Source organism: Monodelphis domestica, chromosome X, assembly GCF_027887165.1.
Source record: "Monodelphis domestica isolate mMonDom1 chromosome X, mMonDom1.pri, whole genome shotgun sequence".
Taxonomy (NCBI): Eukaryota; Metazoa; Chordata; class Mammalia; order Didelphimorphia; family Didelphidae; genus Monodelphis; species Monodelphis domestica.
Genome location: NC_077235.1, coordinates 32,372,640 through 32,384,840, shown reverse-complemented (window position 1 = coordinate 32,384,840; position 12,201 = coordinate 32,372,640). Strand labels below are relative to the sequence as shown.

General features: G+C 35.7%; 1 protein-coding gene across 5 annotated transcripts in view; it reads left to right on the top strand.

Annotated features, from left to right (window-relative positions):
• The window catches only part of ZNF275 (zinc finger protein 275), a 90,651-nt gene extending 79,083 nt beyond the window's left edge, over window positions 1-11,568 (top strand). For 4 of the 5 annotated variants that reach the window (XR_001625484.2, XR_474698.2, XR_001625485.2 and 1 more), the window contains 2 exons: window positions 3,567-3,633; window positions 7,660-11,568. The gene's annotated coding sequence lies outside the window, so the exon portion shown is untranslated. The remainder of the gene's footprint in view (window positions 1-3,566; window positions 3,634-7,659) is intronic. The other variant, XR_008914396.1, reaches the window with a different exon arrangement.
• Window positions 11,569-12,201: the final 633 nt, after the last annotated feature.

The window sequence follows — 12,201 nt, the reverse complement described above, 5'->3', positions numbered from 1 at the left end:
ACTGTGACACTTCTCTAAAAGACCACTCATCACCGTGACTTTTCCAAACTGTTTTTCTCCCTCAGTCATTTCTTTGCTCTCCTTTAACCCTTTCAGCTACAAGTCTTGCCTCATGTTTCTTTGAAAAAAAACAAGACCTTTCAGTGAGCATCTTTCCCCCTTCTCCAGTCTTCCATCATTCAGATACCTTCTTCTGCTATCTTTACCTTATCTCACATGAAGAGACAGACCTTCTTGTCAAGGTAGACTCTTTACATGTACCTTTGATCCCATCCAATCCTATCTTTTGCAGCAAATTCCTGCCTCATTTATCCTCACTCTCACATCTCCTTATTTACTGGCTGCTTCCCTGCTGCCTACAAACAAACCCATGTTACCTGCATTCTTAAATTCTCATTTGATCACTGTTTCTGCTAGCTACTGTCCTATCTTTTATGTGGCTAACCTTCTTGAAAGCCCTCTACTAATAGTACCTCCTTCCTTCTCTTAACTTTATACAGTCTGGCTTCTGACCTCATCAATTGATATTGCTCTCTTCACAGTTAGCAATTTTCTTTTTTTTCCCCTCCAGTTATTTTTTAATTGCCTAATCTAATATCCTCTTCTAAGGTCCTTATCCTTGAAACTTACAGATTTTATTATCTGCCATAATTCTTCTTTCTGGGTTCATTGTTTTCATCTTGTCCTCTTCTTACCTCTATGAGTCTCCTTAGTCCTTGCTGGATCCAATGTTCCCTCTAGACTTTGTCTTCTTCTAAACTATTTTTGCTTTGTGATCCAACTCCTGTGGATTCACCTTTCACCTTTATGCAAATATCCTATCTATTTATCTGGCCTCACCTTCTCTCCTTACCTCCAGACTTGCATCTCTAACAGCCTTTTGAACATCTCAGTCTGGATGACATGTGAAAAATTCAACTCATCTTTTCCTCCAACCTTCCCATTTAACTTACCTATTGTTGTTGAGGGCACCACTTTCCTCTCAGGCTCACACTGAGTATTATCCTCAATCTGACTCCTGTATCCAATTAGTTCCCAAGTCCTGTGGATTCTACCTTTGTAACCTCTCTCAAATGTAACATCTCTGAAAATGTCTCTTTCTCCCTTAAAAAAACTAAAAATTACCCAAGAAAACATGACTAATCACCTCAACATGGCCCTTAGCTGTAATATGGCATACTTTCACACTAGCCAAAACAAACTGAGCTCCATTTGATCTGATAGAAGAAGAATCAGAACTCGTATCAGGTTTTAATGTAGAACACGCTATAGGACCATTTGCCATATTTTCCATAGCAGAATGCTAATATTGTAATGTCATAAGAATTATCTTCTTTCTAGGATCACCTATTGATTACAACTTCCCTTAACTCAATACAACAACCTTTATAATTAAAACTACTTCTAACAGTAGCCTTTTTATGAATTCAAGCATCATATGACCAATTAACATACTCATTATGAAAAAACTTCCTACCGATTACACTAGTACTCTGCTTATGATTTATCTTTAATACAATTGCACTATTAAGCATCTCCCACAAATATAAGAAATATGTCTGACAAAAGAATTATCTTGATAGGATAAATTATAGGAGTTTAAATTCCCTTATTTCTAGAACAATAGGAATTGAACCTACATCTAAGAACTCAAAATTCTCTGTTTCCTTTACACCACATTCTAGTAAGATCAGCTAAATAAGCTATCAGACTCATACCCTGAAATGTTGGTTTACATCCTTCCCATCCTAATGTCTTCTCATGTATTAATCGTCTCACTTAGCCTACTGATAGGTACATCAATTACACTAATTAGTAACCATTGACTGCCTGCCTGAATAGGTCTAGAAATGAACACATTAGCCATTATTCCAATAATAACCTACCCACACCACACACATAGAATCCACAATCTAATACTTCTTAGCTCAAGCTACAGCATCTATAATTATTATATTTTCTATTATTTACCATGCCTCAATAACCAACCAATGAACCCTATTCCAACTCTAATCATCCATGAGCATCACATCTAATAACATTCCTAGCTATAAAATTAAAATTAGGATTTGCTCCTTTCCACTTTTGATTCCAGATGTCACCCATCCAGATGACACCCAGATGTCAAGACAGGTTTGAGTAGTATTAGGTATGATACTACTCATCTGACAAAAAATTACCTCAATCTCAATTCTACATCAAAATTTACCATCTTGAAATATACTAGTACTTCTATCCCTAAGCATCCTATCAGCTATTCTAGGTGGACGAGGAATCCTTAACCAAAACACACTTAAGAAAAATCTTAGCTCACTCACCAATTGCCCATATAGGGTTATTATCCTAATTTACACAACACTGACCTTACTAAATTTAGTAATTTACTTTGCTACCATACTTACTATATTTTTAATACTTAACTATTTCTGCCACCACCCTGGTGTGGACATCATCCCTCTGTTGTTCAGTTGTTTTCATTCATGTCAGACTCTTTGTGACCCAATTTGGGGTTTTCTTGGCAAAAATGCTGGATGGCTTGCCATTTTCCAGATGAGGAAACTGAGTTCAGTGACTTGCCTAGGGTCATGCTGCTAATAAATCTGAGGTCAGATTTGGATGTAGGAGGAGGAGTCTTCCTCACTTAAGCAGCACTACCTAGCTGCCCCTAGACACTGGCAAGTCTGCCTACCTCAAGTCTCTTCTCTCTCCAATCATCTGCCAAAGTGATCTTGTAGTGAGGAATGACCACACAATAATCTGGATCCAGCCTGCCTTTCTAGACTTGTTGCACATTATTCTCATTTATAACTATTCTCCAGCTAAGCTAACCTGCTTTCCCTTCCTTGCATGTGACAGTCTACCTCATCCCTCCTTAAAAGCTGAGCTCACTTGCCAACTCCTATAGGAATCTTACCCTAATAGTCCCCATTTGTTAGTGTCTTCACCTAGAGAATTACTTTCTTTGTATATAATTTTCTATTTATGTGCATTTTCCTCCAATGGAATATAAGCTTCTTGAGGACAGGGACAGTTTTGTTTTTGCCTTTGTATCCCCAACAGCTAGCCCAGTGTTGAATACCTAGTAGGCTCTCAAATGCTTGTTGAATGAATCATGCTCTGTTGTCATTCTCCCTGGGTAGTGTTTAGTAAATATTTATTGAACTGTCTGAAAACTTGTTGTTAGTTCCTTGGTATTTTTGTCCAGTTTCAGATGAATTGATTCCTTTTGTGGGAGACTGCTAGCATTGGTGCTTTCCTTTTTGTTAATTTGTTTTAAAACAAATTTAAAACAAAACTAGCATTCTTAAGTGGTAAACAGAATTTGGAATTATATCCATATTATTAAATCCATAAAATAGGATCTAGTTACATTTTAATTGAAAAATAATTAATAGTGATTTATTTTTTATATCATTTTTCAGTTTATTTTCTGACTATAATTATTTTTGTTGTCTTTTTTATGTAATAGTTATTGTGCACAGTTAGCTTAATTCTACTATCTTTGGTTTTTATTCAATTGTATGTCTATATTTGTTTGTATTCTTCATAACTGTTATTTTTTACAGTGCAGCCATAGTCCATCATACATTGCTATACTACAATTTATTCATCTGTTTCCTGGTCGTTGGACATGTAAGTTGTTTCCAGTTTTTCATTATTACAAATGAGAATTATGACTATATTTGTATGGGTAGTGCATTTTTCCTTTAAATGGATAGCATCTTTTCAACATATTCCCAGCAGTGGGATGGATCACTTGACTGAAGAATATGACTGATTTTCTAATTCTTATTGTGTATTGCCAGATCAGTCACCTCAAAAGTTTATAATTTCACTAACAATGAAATAAAATGCCTTTTTCCTCCCACATTCCCACTGACTTGAATTTTGATGGTTTGGGGCCTTTTTTTCCCAGTTGATTTGGGTATTATAAGGAAATATCCTAAAAGTTGTTTTCATTTGGTATTTCTGTGACTTGTAGAGAGTTTGAACCACTTTTCAAGTGGTTATTGACGAAGACATTGTTTTTCCTTTTGGGAACTATATTTCATCTCCTTTAACCACTTCTCAATTGAAATAATAGTTCTTTTTATTTTTGTCATTTTTCTCTACTTTCTAGTTCTAGGCCATTTGATAGTAGACAAAAAGTTTTTGTTTTTTCCACAATTGAGGTGAATTTTATTATGACTTTTAAAAATCATTAGATCACTGTTCCAGATGAAATTTACTTTAGTAAATATGTGGTGTGACATGCCTCAAAAAATATTTTTCCTGTATTGCTATTCAGATTTCTGAAAAAAAAAATTTTTTTTAATGCATCTTTTTTTTCCTTTTGGTTTTATATCTGGCACTTATATATACTAGCTTTTTGAATTTTCTGGGTTTTTTCCTATTGATATTTTTTTTAATCAAATGACAGTTTTAGTTATTTGAAAAATGATAGGAGTGAGTCCTATTTCTTCAACAGCCTTTCCCTCCCATATTTTCTTTTGATATTCTTACTTGAGTTTACATTAATGAATTTTTAATAGGTTTATCTAATTTGATGAAGTAGCTCATTAGTATTTTGATTGGTATTGAATTAAATCTATTCATTAGTTTAGGAAGTAGTGATGCTTATGTTAGATTTGCCTCTAACCCTTTGGAGGTGATATCTAATTTAAGTTAAAGATTGTTTCAAATTTGTCTCTTGTGTCTTGGCTAGTGATAATTTGTTTTCTTGTCACTTTTTATCCATTTTGTTGGTGACAAAGATGCAACTCATTTTTATAGGTTTATCCTATATCCTACTAACTTGCTATGGTTATTACCTCAAATATTTTTTTTTTTGGTCTAGTCTCTTAGATATTTTAGATACATAGTTATGTCACTGGCAAATTGAGATATTTTACTCTTTTTCTTTTTCATATTTTGGCCCTTTGATGACTATATTACATTTTTAAAACAAGTCATTGCTATGTTTTATCAAAGACTTTCTGCATCTGTTGATATATAGGGATTTTTTTTTGGTTGATATGATATATTATATTGATTATACCAGGTATCCTACTTTGTCATGATAAATAATTTTGGTTGGGTGGGGGGAAAATATGTTGATGGATTCTGTTTGCTAGGATTTTAATTAAATATTTATGCATCATTCATTAATGATGTTGGACATTAATTTTCTTTTTCAGCTTTATCTTTGCCAGATTTGAGGACCAAAACCATATATACCTCATAAAAAGAACTAGGTTGCATGTAATATTTTTAATTAGAAGTAGTCTATGTAATATGGGGATGGTTTGGTTTTTGAAGGTTTGGGAGAATTTATTGGACTTGGTTTGGGATTGGTATCCTTTGAGGGGATTGGGGAAGTATAGCTTCTTAAATGGTCTGCCTGATTTCTCATTTTAGATTTTTTTTCCTGTTTTGCCAGTTTTTGGACATTTTGTATTTTGATAGATTTTCATCCATTTCTTCATGGCTCATGAAAGGATTTATTAGTATAATCCTATACATGTAGTCTCTGATAATTTTCTTAATTTCTTTGGAATTTATTGTGATCTTCCCTTTCCCATATCATTTGAGGGTCTTCCTTTTTTTTTTTACTAATTGCTTATTAGTTTTAATGATTGTTTAAAAGAAAAACAGCACTTCATTTTATTTATGATTTCACTTGATCTTATTTTCCATTCCATCTGCTCTTGTTTTTATGCTTTTTCCTTTGGTGTTGCTTTGATCCTTTTCTGAATTCTTTAATTCTCTTTTTTTAAGATATATATATTCTGTGTTAGAAATTTACATCTGAACATGACCATAACAACATCCTATAGATTTATGCTGTCCATAACTTTGAGAAATCTTTTATCACTTCCTCTTTCAGCCTAGACATATTTAATAAAGAGTTTAATTCAATGCATTATGGTCCATAAATTTAATATGTATAATTTTTGCCTTCTAGAATTCACTTTTATGATTCCTCTGACTAGTAATTCTTAGCCTTTCCCATTATTTTCTTAGTATAACTATTTAATCCATTGTAAAATTCTTATCAATCTTCTAGCTTGATTTATCAAACTCCGATACTAAGGTATTGAAATCTCTTAATGCTATATATGTCTTACCACTTGTTGCAAGAATGCAGGCATTTCTTTCTAAAAGGCTGTCAAATTTGTTGCATACATATTTAAAATTTGTATTCCGATTTAGACAATATAATTTCCTTATTTCTCTTAATGCTTTATGGTTTGCATTCGCCTTTGTCAGAAGTCACCAGTCTTATTTTTCTTTATTTTAAGTGGCAAACTTAACTTCTAAAGTTTTATAAACCTATACTAAATGTGCTTCTTATAGATCAGATGTAGTTGAATTTTCTTCTTTTTGATCCATTCTGTGGCCCATTTTCTTGTTAGCAGTGCTCTGTATGTTTATATTAAATATTGCAGTTAAATTTGACTTCTGGCCTTTGATAGTTAAATTACTTTTTGTCAGAAAGGAATATTAAGTTCTATTATCAAATCAAACAACAAAACAACACGTAAGAAGATTTCTCTATTATGCTATCATTATTATTTTCTCTCAAAGATTGTAGCTTCAGTTCCGGGTATTGCTGTGCTTTGCCCCTCCCTTTCTCCTCCCAACTCTTTTTCCATCTGAGCCATTGGGCTCCCTTTTGTAGTGTTTAGCAAATATACTAGTTTTATGACAGATTTGGAATAGTTAATCTTACTACTTGCCACTTAAGTGTTGAAGCCTCTATTTGAAATACATACATATCCAAATTCTTGAGAGTTGTATTCCTTCTTAAATGTCCATCTCTTGCCTTTCAAATCTTTTATTTAGAATTTCTGGGAAATTTAACCTGGGCTGTAGCCCATGGTTTTAAAATTTGTATTCTGTTGTGTACTTTTCTGTTCTTTCTTGGTTCTCTTAGAAAGATCTAGTTGTGCTTAATTGATGTGTTTTGATAGCTAGCATCTATCTTCCTTCTGGCAGCTACCTAGGAGAGTTGAGTTTTCTGCTTTCCTTTGATTATGTAGATTCTTCCCATTTGCAGTGTCAATTGCTTTTCTTGAGCAGAACAGTTACCTATGGGTAAGACTCTTTAATGTTTTATTGGAGCCCCTGATGTTGGGTGCTCTTGAATTATCTTGCAGATCTATGGCTGCCAGCTAAATGGTTTCCTAATCTCTTTCCAGTTTGGTTATTTTGAGGCTTGTTTTTTCTGCTTTCACCGCTATGTTTTGATCTTCAGTTGCATTCATTTTGCTTTTACTTTTAAACATCAGTGTTTTCAGACTATAATCAGTCTTTATGGGTGGAATTTGAGGGGTTTTTCTAGGTATTTTTAGCTTCATTGACATCTTTTAATTATTTTCCTGCCAATTCTTCCCTAAATTCTTTGAATGCCTCCATTTTGAAGATCTCTCAGGATTTCTTGTGCTGTTTCTCCTTTTGATGTACATTTCTTGCTCTGTTTATCATTGCTTTCCTTATTTTTGTATTATATTATAGCTCTTTGGTTTACTCATTGTCTTTTTAAAATTTTGTGTGAATGTTGAGTGATATGGTTTCTATGAGACATTTCTATTGATAGTTTTTCCGGGGAATCATGAGGAGCTTGGCTCCCTTGTACTCTTACTGCGCCCCATTGGTGTTTTCTATTTATCATTTCAGATGACAGGACTGAGACTGAGAGAATGGAGTCTGTTCCGAAGTGGGAAATTTCTGAAGAAGTCCAATCACAGGGCATATTATCATCAGGATTCCCAAGGAACATTCTCATGGGTCCCAACTGTGGACAAGCCTCTGGCAGTGATTGTAGGTTAGAGACACAGCCTAAAACGCCACTGCAACAGTCTCTCGCGATCATTCTCAGGAAAAAGGTTTCAGTCATGTAACGTTTAGCACAAGAGTGTCCTCACTGGGGAGAGAGGCTATGTATGTTATCGAATGTGAGACAATTTACATAAGAGAGAGCCTATAGGAGGGAGAGCCCAGGAATGGTTTATATGACCCCAGCTTCAAGTAGAATGCAGAACTTTTAAGATGACAGAAAGAAACTTTGTGAAACGAATGTGGGGAGAAAACCCCCCAACAACCTTCTACAAAGATAAATCAGAATTTCTTATTCATCATCAGGAATTGCATAGTACAGAGAAACCTTTTGAGTGTTATGAATGTGAGAAAGGCATCAGGATTGACTCAAACAGTTATCTGAACCCCAGAAAATTCATTCTAGAAAGAGACTACCTTTTGACTATAAAGACTATAGAAGAGTCCAGCAGGAGCTCAGATGACATTAAACATCAGAGAATCTACATTGAAATTAAATCCTAGACTTGAGTGTGGAGAAGCCTTTTAACAGTAGGTTTTTGAATGAATACCAGAGAATTGGCAGTGGAAAGGAACTCTGTGAAGATCATGGATATGGGAAAGCCTCCTATCATTTCAAACCTCATTAGATATCAGAATTTGCAATGGAGCCCCGTGAATGTAAGTAATGTGGGAAGCTCTTCAAACTGAGTTCAGCATGCCTTGATCAGGAAATTCACACTAGATTGACTTTCTTAGTAACAAATATGAGAAAGCCTTCATGGAGCACATCTTTATTACATTTAAGATAAATCATATTTGAGAAATATCCCATGAATGGAAAGAATGTTGGAAAGTCTTCACGTAGATCTTTGATGCTATTAAATGTCTGAGTGAAAAATAACCCTATGAATGTACATAACAGTGTTAAAGTTCTCATCTAGAGCTTGGACTTCATTCAGCATCAGAAAAATTCAAATCTGATATTTGAACCTTTGATGAAAGTAATATAGGAATGAGACTTACGATTTGTTGCAATTCAAAGTATCCAGACTAGCCCTAGATTTTATAAAGCTTTTGATATTTAAGACCCTGACATTCCCAGGGTAAAAGACTAGAATAGAACCTGCGAGTTTCTTTCTTGACGCAACTGCTCTCCCTAAGCACTCTTACTACAGTGAGCCCTGTAGACGCTGCCTTCCCTGCATATTATCAAGTTGATGACCTCGAACGTATGAAACAACCCTTTCAAGCCTCTCGAAGAAGTCATACCCCCGTCAGCTTAGCTTTTACCTGTTGACCACCTCTCTTTTTAGTCTGACCTGCTTTGCTCTTTTTCCCAACAACAACAACAACGACGACAAAAACACCAGGTTTGGTTCTGTGCTCCACCCACATCCACAGAGGCTCCTCCTAGCTCAAGCCAAGGAATTTTGCCTCAACTACTTGACAGGATGGGGAGGGTGCCATGATGTTTGGGAAAACTTTTGATTGAGTATCTTTGATTATCAACTTTGTGCTATTGCTGTCCTGGGTTTGGGGTAGTGCCTATCTATGTGTGCTTTCTGGGATGTTTGGGAAATGGGCAAGTTTTATAAGATTGTTTAGATATCTGTTACCACAGTTTTGTGTTTTGGCAAAGGTTTGTGCTGACCTTCCTTAAGGTAGAACTAAGCCCTCACCTTTTCCCAAGAAAAGATACTTTATTTTCTTGGGATATTTTCTTTATGATCAGAAACCAGAGGGCAGAGATCAAGGAGGGAGGGGAGTTTTGGATTTGGAAGGTTTACTGACAATGGAATGACAATGTGGATGTATTTAATGCTAGAAGTTCAGGACAATCAGGGCTGAACCCCTGTGCCCTGTCAAGGTGGGGCATACCCTAGGTTGAGAACCCTAGATTGAGTTAGTAGCTATTTGAGAGATATATATCCACATGTACATTTGTATGTGGATATAGATAGGTAGATAGATCTGTATATCTGTGTGTGTGTGTGTGTGTGTATATATATATATATATATATCCCCAATCTCTGAATTTTTTCATTTTTGACTTCTGGGACTAAATAAATTGTAAGAGCCTGGAGGTACCTGTCTGTATTATAAAGTCATGTGTAAGGATCCTGCAGGCTGGTTAGTGGAAAACACCTCTGCAGGACCAACTTTACTGTCTGGGCAATGCACCACCTTGAAATCACAGCTCCGAGACGCATGGATCCATCTCACATGTTCTCGAGGATCGAATGTTGAATCACTGATCTCTCAAAATTTGACTCTACCTTAAATTTGTCATCTGGGTTTTTAGCCCTGAACAAACTCTTCATCAAGCTGTATCTATCCAGTCATCTTTTGAATAGATCTTCTCTGGGTGTGCTGTTGAAACTCTGATGTAAGACTTTCTAATTTTTTCTTTTGGGCTACAGCCCAGGATTGGACTTCTAAGTAGCTTTTCCTCAGAGAAGTCAAATGAACTTACAAAGACCTACAATAGAAGGAGGCTGCTAACTGCTGGGTTTAGTACCCACAGTAAGGTCATAAAACTGTTTTAGATCTTCAAGTCTCTTCAAGTTATGTATCCAAGATCTGAATTATAAGAAGTTAAGATAGTTCACCAAGTAGGGGTCTCAAAGACCTGAATGAGAATAACCTGCTTCAGGTTCAGGTTTCAGAGAATAGTAAACCATTTTCTCCAAGTTGAAAGGCAAATATGCTCTTAGGTAGAGTTCTCTCCCTACATTGTATTGGCCCATTTCTCTTAGCTTAGTGTTGTGTCTAGACAGGGCCAGACTCATGTAGCTGGGCTTGACCAGCCTCTCACCTTACTTAAGCAGAGAAGAAACCCGTGACCCATGGCTGGTCATTTTGTGTCTGTATTGTGACAGCATTTGCCATTATATATAAACCTTTCTGTAAAGATACCCCTTTCCCTAAGCAAGGCAGTCTAAGCTAGCTGAGTCCTCTAAGTAAATATCCCATATACTACTTGGAGTTATTAGTAAGATACCATGTGCAAGGCCACTAGTCCTGCTTTTGAGTGCTACTCAAAGTTGAAGATTGGCAATATATGCCTCTTGCCCTCAAATGGGGACAAGAAATTCTAAAGTTCTATTTTTGAAATCATGGTATCTGACCATGGGCTCCAGGCCAGGTTGGGAGGCAAGTGACTGGGGAAGGTTGAATGGACCAGAAGTCAAAGTGAAGGTGAAAATCAGGTTTAGAGTCAGCAAATGGGAATGTTAGAAGTTAGGAAGTTGTAAATGGGAATTTTTCAAAGAAATAATAGGATGCTAGGCAGTAATAGAAATGAAATGGAGATAAATTGAAGAGTTGAAGAGATTCAGGAACTTTGAGGTCAGAGTATTAAGAGGGCCATCATGTGGATTCTGCAATCAATGAGGATGATAAAGGGACAGGATGAAGAGGAAGACTGAGCCATTTGTTGATAGCATTGAGCAGGATTGACAAATATCCTGGAAATCAATAGATCATATTTTCATAGTGTGAACTTGAAAAGAGAGGTTGATGAGTGTAGTTTTCTTTGACTAAAGTATTTGTGTTTGCTTTTAATTGCCCCTTTGGTATTTCTGAAATTTATTTTAGGATGGTACAAAATGTTTTTCTGAACTTTTCTCTGAACTTAGATATTTTTCATTATATTAAATGTAGGTTTTGGCATCTCAGATTTGTTACATGTCTTGTTTATTATATTGTGGTTTATGTTCCTAATGTTATAAAAATATATAGTTTATTAAACTGTGCATTTAAAGATGGTACAACTCTTCCTTCATTGCGCTGCAAAATAAATTTGCTGCCAATGTCATTCTTAATGTAATATGTTTCAATTTTCTGTCTTGAATTTCTTTAGGTCCTGTCCTCCTATGGAACAACTTGTGCACAGCAGGGGATATGTCTTTTATCACTTTTATTATGTAGCCCCCCCCCCCCCCCGAACAATACTAGTTTTACATGTCCACCAGTTATGAAGCTGGTCAACATATTTGATTCAACAAAATGTAATGCTTGCCTAAGGCACTGTGGTAGGTAGGTGGTAAAACAAGACAATGTTTGCTCAGGGAGGGGTCTATATATACACAAGCAAGTGTGAGATAGGTATGGAATGAAAGCAAAGAAAAAGGTTGAGATAAAACTCTTAGAAATAAGTGGATAACACTACATTGAGAGGGTTTATGGGGAAGAGGTTGGAGCCTCAGGTAAAATCTTTATTTGACTATCCCTATCTTCAGATGGAGAATCTGGGAAGACTTTTCAAATGAGGTGGTTACTAAGCTGGGCCTTGAAGGATGAGATGCAGTTCAATAGGTATTGTAATAACGGGAGCCTCTAGGTATGGTTGGTGGATGATAGAGGCGGGAATAAGCAAGAAGAGACTGAGAAACATCTTGT